The sequence below is a fragment of the Lepidothrix coronata genome, unplaced genomic scaffold, assembly GCF_001604755.1.
Source record: "Lepidothrix coronata isolate B3197 unplaced genomic scaffold, Lepidothrix_coronata-1.0 Scaffold287, whole genome shotgun sequence".
Classification (NCBI taxonomy): Eukaryota; Metazoa; Chordata; class Aves; order Passeriformes; family Pipridae; genus Lepidothrix; species Lepidothrix coronata.
The window spans coordinates 325386-338385 of record NW_016690467.1 but is presented as its reverse complement, the minus strand read 5'-3'; the positions used below and the strand labels follow the sequence as shown (position 1 = coordinate 338385).

Genomic DNA, 13000 nt, shown 5'->3' with positions numbered 1-13000 from the left:
CTTTTCTCCAGGCTGAGCCCCCCCAGCTCCCTAAGTTGCTCCTGCTGCTCCAGCCCCTTCCCAGCTCCGTTCCCTTCCCTGCACACGCTCCAGCCCCTCCATGTCCTTCCTGTCTGAGGGTCCCAGAACTGCCCCCAGGGCTGGAGGTGCCTCAGCAGTGCCAGCACAGGGGGACAATCGCTGCCCTGGGGCTGTGACACACCAGGGCTGGCACAGACCAGGTGCCCTTGGCCTTCTTGGCCCACCTGGCCACTGGGATAGTGGAGACCATGAGATTATGGGGGAGAAGGAACTTTTTATGGAAGATTTTGGAGACTGAATGGCAGGATCAGCCTGGAATAAACTCCTGGTGTTTGCTCTCCTCTCCCATTGAGGGATTTGCCCAGCTTGGGCCGTGTCCATGGATGCAGCAGCTCCTGCTGCTCCAACATCACACTCCAGTTCTTCCTGCTCAACACTGGCACGTTTTCCATCTTTCTTTGGAGGCTGGAATAGCTGATGGTTGAACACCTGTGCCTCTGAGGTGGGTTAGAGGAGAACTGGCCTGGTTCTTCCAGGACAACAGGGCTTTGGTGGCTTCCTTCAAGCTTCCTTGGCTTCCCTTGCTCCTGGGGGAAAGGCCTGCTGGCTGGAAACGCTCTGCTGGCACAGCCAAGGCTTCTTGTGTGGCCATGGACATTTCACTTAATTCCTCTGTGCCTGTGTTTGCCAGGATGTAAAATATCCCTGATATTCCCCTCAAAGGGGAACGGAGACAGGTTGGTGTAAGATTTTCTGGTAAGAGAAAACATTTAAAGGTTCTGCGGTTTTAAGTTCTTGTTTCAGTGTATGCACTTTTCAGAAAGAATTCCACCGATCCCAAAACAAACACAAATGTTTTGAGCTATCTTTGGTAATGTTCTGCTTCCAGGAATATTCCAGAATGCTCTGGGTGCACCCTTACATCCAGAGCGGGAAGCGAAGCTTCCAGGCTGCCGTTCTCATTTTCTGCGCGGCGACGTCTCGTGGAGGGGTGAGCTGAGCTCACCAGGAGGTGATAAAGGGCTTCCAAATTGCTTTTGGGAACTCTGCTGTCCAGCTTTCAGTCGTCTGAGCAAACTTTCCTCCTGTGGATTCCGTGTCTGGCTTCAACTCTTAGGAAAGGCGCTGCTGTCGGAGCCTGGATCACGGAGCAGCGTGAAATACTTGGCTTGGGCTTCTCTGCGTGCAGAGTTCAAGTTGAGGCCTTCCAGATCCTGGAGCTGGTCCTGCTTTAGCCCTGCTTTTTGGCTGCCTGTGTGTTCCAAAGTGTGTCACACGCTCCCTGGCCTGCTCTGGTGCAGTTCAGCCGTGGTGACACGGGGTGGTGGTGGTGACACTGAAGGTCTGGTGGCCCAAAGGCTCCGGCAATCCCGGTTTTAGTTTGCTGTGGCTCTGGATTACCTTATTCTGGATTACTTTATTACCTCTGGGTTACCTTTTGTGTGCCTGTTTCTTCCAAGCCCCTTCCACGGTGCTCCATGAGCCACAAATCGCCGGGGTGGCGTTTTTGGAAGAGCTGGTGAGAAAACTTGAACATCCACAGTCGTCTTGGGGGTTCAGGTGCTCCCAGAACTTCTGGCAGTGGTTAAATCACCCCCATATCTGGCACATGTGACTTCACCTTTTCAGGTGCTTTAATCCTTGGTTTTGATCCATCTTGGATCTCCCCTCTGGATCCTGCTGGTTTGGTGAGGACTTCACTGACCACTGACCACTCACGGTGCTGCCCCTGGGCGAGGTGGGCTGGTGTGTGTGTGTGGAGCTTGTTTGAGCCAAGCTCTGCCCCCAGAGCAATCTTCCTTCTCAAATTTCCCCCAGTGTCCCAGAATCCCATTGTTTTGAGCTTGTCCCTGTCACACAGAGCTGTTGTGACTCCAAAAATGCTTTACCCTAAAGCCCTTTTTGGGATCACGCAGGTTCAGGGGTAGAGCCTTCCTTGGTGTCTGCTGTTCACAATCTGTATTCCTCTGTAGCTGTTAAGAACTTCTGGGCATCTTTTCTGCTTGCTCAGCTTTCCTGAGGTCAGTTTGGTGTTGGAAAGGTCCTTTCCTTCCAGCTCTTGGCCCTGTGCTGCTGTTCTGTTTAGTGTCTGGAGCACTGAGCACTTGTCAGCACATCTTGGAGGGAATTTGGGAGGTTTTTTTAATGCTGTTTTTTGATAAATAGTAGCCTGGAAGAGAACTTGGAGTGTGTTCTAGTTGGTGTTTCAACCCTTCCTACACTGCTGACCTTGTGACCTTCTCAGAGGGTCCCCTGCAGGTTGGGTGCCAGTTGACTTGCAGGTGAAAATAATCATCCATATTCTATGGGAAACATCCCATATCCTCAGCTCTCTCCTGAAGGAAAGTGTGGCAGGAGAACAGCTCTTCCAGGCTCAGAGAACTGGCCTGACTTGCTGGGTCGAGTCATTTATCAGTGTGTGAGCAGACAAGCAGGAGAGGAGGAGGAGGGGGAGCTGGAGAAGGGCCCACACCATCGCTTTTGGGAAAGGCTGAGCCGACCACGGGCAAACCAGGCTCTGAAAATCAACCCTGCTGACAAAACCACCTCCCACTGCTTCTTTTTGTCTGCTCCTGGTGGCCACGGGAAGTAATCCTTGGGGAAGCCTTTGTGTGGGGTAGGGGAGGGGAGTCTGGATAATTGATGTCCCTCTGTAAAGCTGGATGGCAAATCCACAGGGTGGCTGCTTCCCGGAAAAAATACATTATGGGACGGTGTCTGTGCAGAATTTAGGAAGCTTTTTTTCCTTTTTCTTATAATTTTTGTGTTCTGTAACTTAATTATAACGTTCTTGTAGGCAAGTTCCTTGTGATTCTGTCCTCCAGTTCCACGGAGCTCTTCCTTGTGCTGGGATTGTGAGGCCTTTGTGTAATTAAGATCAAATAACGAAATACTGAAGGTGAAGACAAGCTCTCAATCTTAAAGCTCTGTGTTGGTGAAATCTTTGATGGAAAATCCCTTCCCAGTGTCCAAATGCCTCCTGATGTTTTGTTGTGCTCATCTGTTCCAGCTCAGGCAAGGATTTAGGGAATGATATGCCAGGATAAGCAAAACCACATCCCATCACTCCTTGTTGCTGTTCCTTCCAAAGGCAGGAATATTGGCTCCTTCTTCCCAAACTGGAGGAGGGGTGACCTGCCCAGACCCAGGGATTGTCCTTGTGTGTGTGTGAAGGAACTGCAGGAAACCTGATGTTTGTCGTAGCCCCAAAACCTGTCCCACCTTTGGGATTATCTCCCCGTTATTCCAGGGGGTGGGAGATGCCAGCACTGGATCTGCTGCCATCCCATTATCTCCACTTAGGTGATGCCTCTTTTACTGTCCTTGTTGCAAGATGATGTAGCAGTGGAGATAAAGTCCTTCAACCAGTGTTCCCAAAGTGTTCCCTAAGCTAAAATGGGTCATGGTGCCTCTGGATTCCTCCTCTGAAGGTTTGGATTTGTCTGGATTTGGCTGCCTTTGTAATCACAGGATCATTAAGGTTGGAAAAGACCTTTAAGAGGATCAAGTCCAACCATCAGCCCAACACCACCACCCTGGTCACCACTGAACCATGTCCTTAAGTGCTACCTCCACATGTTTTTTGAACACTTCCAGGGATGGTGACTCCACCACCCCCCCGACAGTCTCTTCCAATGGTTTACAGCCCTTTCCAGGCCAGATATTTTCCTAATATTTAATCTAAACTTCCCCTGGTGGAGGAGGGGACAGAGGCAGGATGTGTTGGATGGGGATGTGGGAGTCTCAGAGGTGACAACATCCTACAGCTTCCATGAGGGCCGAGGGCCTGGTAGGTCAGGAGAGACTGGAGATGGACAGAAGGATGAGCTCTGTGCCTCAGTTGTCACTGGAGAGTCCCCAGGGACAGCACAAATGTCCCATGCAGAGGATGAGGTTGGTGCCTGATGTCCATCAACCGCAGGAGGTGGTGGAAGAAGACTTGGTTGGCTCAAGTGTGAGTGCAATGACCTGAGTTTTGCTCTAAGCAAAGATGAGAACAGTGTGCTCATCTCCTGGAGTCCTGGGATCTGCTGGAATTTGAGGTGTTTGGGAAGAAGAGGAAGATGAGGCTTAAGAGGGACTGTTCAGCCTGGAGAAGAGAAGGCTCCAGGGAGAACTGAGAGCCCCTTCCAGTGCTAAAGGGGCTCCAGGAGAGCTGGAGATGGACTCGGGACAAGGCCTGGAGGGACAGGACACAGGGAATGGCTTCCCACTGCCAGAGGGCAGGGATAGATGGGATATTGGGAAGGAATTGCTGGCTGGGAGGGTGGGGAGGCCCTGTCCCAGGTTGGGCAGAGAAGCTGTGGCTGCCCCTGGATCCCTGGAAGTGTCCAAGGCCAGGTTGGACAGGGCTTGGAGCAACCTGTTCTAGTGGAAGGTGTTCCTGGTGGACACCAGGGGTGGAACAAGGTGGGCTTTGAGGTCCCTTCCAACCCAAACCATTCCATGATTTTATAAGAGCAGGGTCTTTAGAGGCAGCTCTCTCTTCATGTCACATTAAACTGTGTTACATAATTTATAAAGACAGAGCCATTAAAATGCCAGACTGATTAGGAACACTTTCCATTTCAATATAAATCAGAAGTAATATTTTACTTTAACAACTTTATTTCTCTTTGGCAATATTTCTGCTCAGGTAAGAACATCTGAAAGAATCTCTCTTGACCTGTGACCTGTTTCATCACCAGCCCCACAATTTCCTGGACCCCTTTGAAAGCTGAAATGTTTTTCTTTGGGGGTTTTTTTTGGAGGTGGAGAAGGAAAGGAAAAGTGACTGATGTGTGTTGGTGAAAATATTCACAGAATCACAGAAAACCTGGGACCTCTGGAGATCATCTGGTCCTGTCCCTTGGGTGGGATTGTCAACAAGAGGTCATTCAGGACTGTGTCCATTCTGGGTTTGGATATTTGCAGGGATGGAGATTCCACAGCCTCTTTGGCCACCAGGAAAAGGTTCTTCCCCCAGAGGGTGGTTGGGCACTGCCCAGGCTCCCCAGGGCAGTGGGCACGGCCCCAAGGCTGCCAGAGCTCCAGGAGGGTTTGGACAACGCTCTGAGGGACAGGGGGGGATTGTTGGGGTGTCCTGGGCAGGGCCAGGAGCTGGACTGGATGATCCTTGTGGGTCCCTTCCAGCTCAGCACATTCTATGCTTCTTTGATCCCAGTGTTTCACCACCCTCACAGTGAAGAAATTTTACCTTTCTTATTTTTACTGTTTTCTTACATTTAGTGGATTTTTCCATCTGTTCCCTCTTGTCCTGTCGCTGGGCACCAAGGAGAACAATCTGTCTCCATCTTCTTTACCTCTCAACCACTACCAGATGGTTTTATAAACTGATCAAGAACTGATCCTCCCCAGTCTGAGCAATCCCAACTCTCTCAGCCTCTCCTTGTAGGAGAGATGCTCCAATCCCTTTATCATGCCCTTGGCCTTTCCTGGAGTCTCTCCTCTACTGTCCATCATCTTCATCATGTTGTAAAATACTTGGACAGCCGTGTCTGCTCTTTCCTAGTTTGGCTGAGCTGTGCTGTCTTTCAGGGCAAGGAGAAGACTCCCCGTGCCTCATTACATGGGAAAATATATTTATGGATATTTATGAATATCTGTGTGCTGGAGCCTGAATTTTCACTCCTGTATGGAGCAAGACACGTCTGGTTCGTGCGTGTTGGATGATCCTCTCAGGCACGTGGCGTGACTTGGGGTGGTCCTGGGCAGGGCCAGGAGTTGAACTGGAGGATCCTTGTGGGTCCTTTCCAACTCAGCACATTCTGGGATGAACTTGGAAGATCCTGGATGGAGAGGTTGACTCTTCCCCTTCTTTCAGTGGTGTCTCCCAAAGGGTCTGGAAGCATGGAGATGACAATTATGATTCCTCCTTTCTGCTTTGATTTTCTCTGGCTTAAGATTGTGGGGATTTTATCCTATTATGATTTTTTCCCCAGAGTTAAACAGCTGCTTGGGACCTTTTTTTTTTAAAAGGAAATTACTCAAGTTGGATAGCAGGAAAAATTTCCTCACTGGAAGAGTAGTTAAGCATTGGAACAGGCTCCCCAGGCAAGTGGTGGAATCACCATCCCTGGAAGTGTTCAAAAAACAACTGGATGTGGCACTTGGTGACGTGTTTTAGGACATGGGGGTATTTGGTCAGAGGTTGGACTTGATGATCTTGGAGGTCTTTTCCAACCTTAATGATTCCATGTTACATTTAGTGATTAAATTACCTCTCAGTCTCCCTCTGAATAGTCTGTATAGGGAGATCTTTCCATGTCCAGACATATCCAAGGTGTTTTGTCCACCTTGGGATTTCCTGTAGTAATTCTTTTGCCTGGGGCTTGCCTTCCCGGAGCTCTGGTGTTGGAATTTCCTTCACATCTGAGTTACCAAATCCCAGAATTTGCTGAGTGGGAAGGGACCCCCAGGGATCGTGGAGTCCGACTCCTGGCCCTGCACAGGACCATCCCCAGGATGAAGGTGATACTGTCGTGGTTTCACATCCTTTGCTTTCCCCCTTTAAAAACCAGCGTCTCGCTCGAGGTCGGAGTGAGAACCGACCAGAGACGGAGCAGATGATTCCACTGAGCTTTGCCTCGTGCTCCAAATCCCACATCTGATGCACATCCACCCCATTACTCCGAGCGCGTCCTCTCCCCCGGCCCGTCACGGACGTGCTGGAAAACCACCGAGGGCTCGGCAGAAGGGAGATTAGAACATTTGCGGCGGCTTTACATCCACATCCTCCCATTCTTGTGGCTTTGTGTCTGCCCCCTCGTGTCGACACTTCTCCCAGCAACGCTCCATATGGTCCCAACGTTCCGAAGCTTCGAGCGGAGTGTGACCGCGGTGTATCATTAGATTTCCTCCTGGTTTTTTTTTTTTTATTTAACCGCTCTTGTTTACAGGCACTGTGGAGATGATTCATCCCTGTCCTAATGTCAACCAGCTTTGGATGGGCTGAAATTTATCTCGCTCGGTTCCCATCCTACACATGGCTCAAATCAACTGTCCTTCCAAACTTGAAAGAGCTGGAGAGAGTCGGGGCCCGCTGACGCATCGCGTTTGTTCTTGGGGGAATTGTTTCCATTGTCCTCCCAAAAAGAGGAGGGGAGTTGAAAGCTCTGCTCGTGGCCTGTTCTCCCCATCCTGGCCTCGGCTGGGGGCATTCGTGTTTCTCGTAGCTGTTCTGCCTTCCCTGGCTTTGGGGTTGCTCCATGAGTTTCCTGGCTCTTCTGGAGTCCGGACTCTTAATTTGTTCAAGCTCTCCCTCCTAATGTCTCTTAACATCTGAAATTCCTCCTCTAATAGGGGCATTCTAACCAAGTCCTTCCATTATATTTTCCATTAGGGGTAATTATCCTTTGTTTCCTTCGGCATCTTGCCTGGCAAGGAATAGCTGGATTCCAACCCGGAGGTGGCTGTGGCTTTATGGTGGCTCTGTTTTTCCACCAGTGTATAGTCTGAAAGTGCTTTATTGTCATAAGTGAGCTCTTAAGGAGGCTTTGGAATATTTATGGAACGCAGGTTTCCATACAAACTGTGGCTGCCTCATCCCTGGAAGTATCCAGGAGCAACCTGAGATAGTGAAAGGTGTCCCTGCCCATTGCAGGGGGTGGAACAAGATGGTCTTTAAGGCCCCTCCCAACCCAAACCATTCCATGATTCTGTGGTTTTAAAGACCTGATCTTGTGCAAATGAAAGAAATGGGAATTTATCTGTTGCCATCAGTGAAAGTTGAGTTGGGTTCTTTGAAATCCATGTAAAAACCCAGGAGGATTTGATGCCTGGGGTCAGAGACACCGTTTCTTTCAGCTTCTGGGCTTAGTGGAGCGTTGGTTAAGAACAGGAGCTTTTCCAGGAGCTTCAGCTCTTCTGTGGGGTGAATTTGTAGGAAACAGGGCTTTGGGGACCTCAAGAAGCCATTTACTCAACCCTCCCCCATCTGAGGAGATATTTGGTCTCCAGCAGCAAACATATTCAATTCACTCTTCCTTGATGTCTTTTTAACTTATTCTTAGACGTGATCAACTTAAAGAGATTCCATAACATCCCTTGATGGTCCCTCTTGGATTTCAGCCATTTTTACAGTCAGAACACTTTGTCCCATGTTTAACCTAATTTTCCTGGGCAATTTAAGCCCAGTTGCTGTTTTTCCTCTCTTGATTAGACACAAATATTTGCATGGGAATGTGATTCCAGGCCTCTTCTGGTCATCATCCATCCCAGACCCATTGCCTGTTAATCCAGCTTTCCTCCCTGAGGATGGGGCTGTTAAAATACCCTTCTGATGAAGTTTTTGTGAAGCTTAATTGAAAATCCATCATCACTTGGTGCTGTGCATCACTGTTGTGTGGAGTTTTGACTGCACAGGCCCTGGGGGTGTGGTGGGGCATCGACCTGGAGAAATGAAAACGATGGAGAACCACGAGGGTGGAGTAAAACACACTAAATGTCTTCTGCCATTCCCAGTTTTCTCTCTGGGAAGGCCTTTCATGTGGATTCATCAAGTCAAATGGATTCTTGAGCGTGTCTCCTGCAGAACTTCTCTGCTTTTGGGTTCATGACCTGAGTCTTCTCCAAGTGAACAAAAAGGCTTTTAATTATTAAACCCACACAGGCCACAGAACCAAATGTTCCTGGTGCTGCTGGTGATGCCGTGATGTGTCTTGTCTGGTCTCCAGCTGCCTCTCCAAAAAGCACTGGTCCCTTGTAGATCCTGTGCCCTGTTGAACTCTCCCAGGCAGATGCCCCAGAGGGTACCAGGGATCTGTATTCCAGCAGCTGGAGCCTCCGTGTCTTCCAGTCTGGGACTTGCATGTGAATTTTCAAAGTCAATTATTAGGCTGTAGATGAGAATGAGTCTCCTCTGACTCAGCCTGTGCTAGTGGGAGAATCTGGGTCAGATGATTCTTGTCCCTGCCAGGAGTCCCCGTTGCGTCGTTTCCTTTGGGAGCCTCTTGAGTGGTTTCTCCGGATTTGGTTTGATTAAGTGGATCAAGGTTATAAAGATGTTTAAAAGTAGCCTCACAACCTGTTATCTACTTAGAGATGTCCCTTCCCACGGGGAATGAGCTGGTCCTTAGAGTCCCTTCCAACCCAAAGCATTCCATGATTTTGGGAGAGGGTGAAGGGCTGGGCGGGGGCACAGGCGTCGTTACTGGGGCCGGAGCAGGAGCTGGCAGGGAGCTGTTTTCCGCTGGCACCGTGTGCAGAGCACAAATCCATCTGCTGCTGGAAGTCAGGAACTTCCCAACACAATGAACTGGCAGCGAGGGGCTGAGCTGTGCCACTCGTTCAACTTTTGCCTCCGAGTGAGACCTCGAGTTGACCTTGACGCTCAACCACGCGCTTCCGCCAGAGGAAGGAGCTGGAAGTTTGTGCTGTTGAGAGCAGGGACACGATGCCAGGGAGTGTGAGGCTGCTGCTTCCCTCTTAAAAAAAACCATGGATGAGCAACGTCCTCGGTCCTGGAAGTTATCAATCCTTCCTCTGGCAGTTGGGATGGGTTTCGGGGGGGGGGGTTACGACGCCGCGCGTTTAATATCGCGCACGTCCCGAGGATTTGTTGTGCCTCTGTTGGACGCTGTGACAACATTTCTTCACAGCAGAAAGGAGGGGACGGGACTTAAAGCCAAGAATGCACAAAAAAAAAAAAGAAAAAAAAAGTCAACTTGGTTAAACAATTCATAAGACAACAAAACAAGCTTTTGTTCGTAGGGAAGAAGCTTTTATTGGGCAATAACACAGCAAGTAGAGACATTAAAATTGTGCTGTGGTAATTGGATGTGCTTTTATAGATGTGAGGGCTGAAATAGGAATTCTGTAAAGTTTATCAAAATGATGCCTCACTCAGCTCCGGGGCCCCCAGCACAAGGAGGATGTGGAGCTGCTGGAGTGGGTCCAGAGGAGGCCTCGGAGATGCTGCCAGGGCTGGAGCCCCTCAGCTCTGGAGCCAGGCTGGGAGAGCTGGGGGGGTTCCCTGAAGGGATGGTCAGGTTTTGGAACAGGCTGCCATCTCTGGAAGTGTTCAAAAGGTGTGTGGATGTGGCACCTGGGATGTGGTTTGGTGGTGAACACGCTGGTGCTGAGTTGATGATTGGACTCGATGATCTTAGAGGTCTTTTCCAACCTGAATGGTTCCGTGTTTCTATAGCAGAGGATTCTTCCATGGCTTTGTGCCCCTGTGTCCTCACAGCCCTTTCCCTTCAAATCTAAACCCAGTTCCTTTGGCTCTTCTTGGCCAATAAATCAGGAGTCGTGGCTGATGTGGAGTTTTTGGTCTCTCCTTCCTTCTCCTTGATCCCGTTGAACTTGTGCTCCCGATTCCGACCTTTCCTTGGAGCACCACCGTGCCCTCGCCTCTGCTGACCTTCATCCTTCTTGACTTCTGGAAACACTTTCAGCTTCCCGAGGTCTTTGGCTGCCGCTTTCCCCACGCCTTGTGGCTCCCTTGGCTTTGGTGGCACCGACGTCTTTCCAAAGTGCAGCTCTTGGCGTTCCCATTTTCCAATTTGCTCCTCAAACCGCTGAGGAAAACCAGGCCCAGAGCAAATCCATGTGGAAGCCCTGTTGAAAAGCTCCTTCTGGTTGAGGGCATTGACAAGTAACGGGGGTTCTCGGGTGGTTTTTGAGGAGCGTATGCATGTGGTTTTTGGGAATTCTCTCTGCAGTGTTCCTCATGGAACACTTGCGGGAACGCCCACCGGGGCCGTGCCAGGACCTGGCTGAGATCAAGGTGTTCCCAGTTAGGAAACCTGCCAAAAAATAAAGTAGAGTGGTGCTCTGCAGCACCTGCTTTCTTTTCTACCCCATAACCTTGGGATATTGCTGGTATTTCATGGAATTTTATGGTGATTGGAATGATTTCTGTTGTAAACAGAAAATAGGATGGTGAGGGAAACTTGTGTGCAAGAGATGCAGGTCTAAGTAGGACCAATCCATGTGGGAATGCTTTTAAACGGGAATAATGAACATATTTATGATTATAGATCTTACACTCTTCCAAAAAGGGGGGAAAAAAGTGGCTTTCTCTGTATTTTTGATGTAAATTAAACCTGTGTGGGTGATAGGACAAAGCAGAGCAGGCTTCAGTTCTGGACTTCAATTCTAGACTTCAATTCTGCTTAATTAGAAGAATAAAAACAAAAAGTAAATTTTCCACCAAGGTAACTTGAGGTGTAACCTAAGTGGGATGTGTTTGGAGCACGAGGTGCTGCTGCTGTGCCCTGAGTGGATAAACTTGGGAATCACGAGGCTTAAACTCTCGTCAGTTCGATATTAATCTTAAAAACTTTCTTTGACCTTTTTTCCGTGGAGCTGTTGGCCCACTCTCGAAATTGTGATTGTTTTGTTGCAATGCTCAGTAGTGAATTTGTTTATTACAAAAGTCAGGCTGAGATTAAACAAACTGCTAATGCTTTTATGTAGCTTAATGAGAAGAAAATGTTTCGGAGGGATTCAAACCACTACAGAAGTTTTAAAGGGGGGGGGGAAGAAAAAAATTAAACTGAAGTCCACAACAGGCTCAGGAATTTGTTCCACTTATTAATTGAAAACAAAAGCAAGTCACTTGTGTTCCACTGTCCCCGGATTGTCCTCCTTGCATTGTTCCAGATCTCTTTCATTCCGCCCCCAGAGATTTCCCTCCTCTGTATTTTCAGCTGAATTTATTTAGGTTCCTTCGGAGTCTCATCCCGGAGGCAGCTCTTGTTGGGAATCAAGTTGCAGGGTCAGCCCTGTGGCTTGGCCTTCTTCAGGCCTGCCTGAGGCCCTGTGCTTAACCAGGTCATGGAATGGTTTGGTTTGGAAGGGACCTTAAAGCCCATCCAGTGCCACCTTCCACTAGCCCAGGTTGCTCCAACCTGGCCTTGGACACTTCCAGGGATCCAGGGGCAGCCACAGCTTCTCTGTGCAACCTTTACCAGGGCCTCCCCACCCTCCCAGCCAGGAATTCCTTCCCAATATCCCATCTAACCCTGCCCTCCTTCAGCTTAAATCCAGTCCCCCTTGTTGAGCACAAGATGTAGGCAGGACGTGCAAAGCAAATTCCCAAACATTTTCTAGCATTAATTTCTGCCTCTGCAATAACTCAAAGCCCCTCTGGCAGTTTTCCTGCATGGAAGTGGTGTCTGGGTAGGACCTGCCAGCCTGGAAACAGTCCCAAGAAGTGTCTAAAGCAGGGCTGGAGAGAGTGTAGGTTGTGTTGGTGCTTGGTGACAACACCTAAGATGTTGCTCAGAGAAGCTGTGGCTGCCCTTGGATCCCTGGAAGTGTCCAAGGCCAGGTTGGACAGGGCTTGGAGCAACCTGGTCTAGTAGAAGGTGTCCCTGCCCATGCAGGGGGTGGAACAAGGTGGTATTTTCAGGTTCTTCCCAACCCAAACCATTCTGGGATTGTGTCCTCCTGCCTCTGACCATGTTATAAGGAGGTTGTTCCCCCTTTCAGTTTTCCCTTGGCTGTATCCTCCCAAACCTCTGCTCTTCGCCCATTTTTGCTCTTGTGGATGAAGAAGTGGCTGGGAAGGCAGTGGAGTATCCGTGTCCAGGTGGGGGTTGAGCACAGGGAGCCCAGCGAGGCTCTGGGATGCCGGGGGAGGGCGAAGGTGTGGAACGTTCCCCACGGACACATTTGTGCTTCTGCCTGAGCCACCACTCCCTTTGTGCCACTTGGGAACTGGCAAAGGCACCTGTGGATCCACCTGAGGAGCACTGAGGGCACTTGGGTTGTTCAGCTGGAGAAGAGGAGGCTCAAGGGAGGCTTCATCAGGGTCTGCAGCTTCCTCTGAGGGGCAGCTCCATCTCTGCTCCGTGTGAGCAGGGACAGCACCCAGGGAATGGCTGGAGCTGTGCCAGGGCAGGCTCAGGTTGGATTTTAGGGAAAGGTTCTTCCCCCAGAGGCTGGTTGGGCACTGCCCAGGCTCCCCAGGGCAGTGGGCACAGCCCCAAGGCTGCCAGAGCTCCAGGAGGGTTTGGCTGATCCTCTGGGG

At 49.9% G+C, this 13000-nt stretch overlaps 1 protein-coding gene across 1 annotated transcript in view; it reads left to right on the top strand.

Annotated features, from left to right (window-relative positions):
- Positions 1-13000, top strand: part of EXOC6B (exocyst complex component 6B) — a 345342-nt gene that overhangs the window by 35629 nt on the left and 296713 nt on the right. The gene's annotated exons all lie outside the window — the stretch shown is intronic.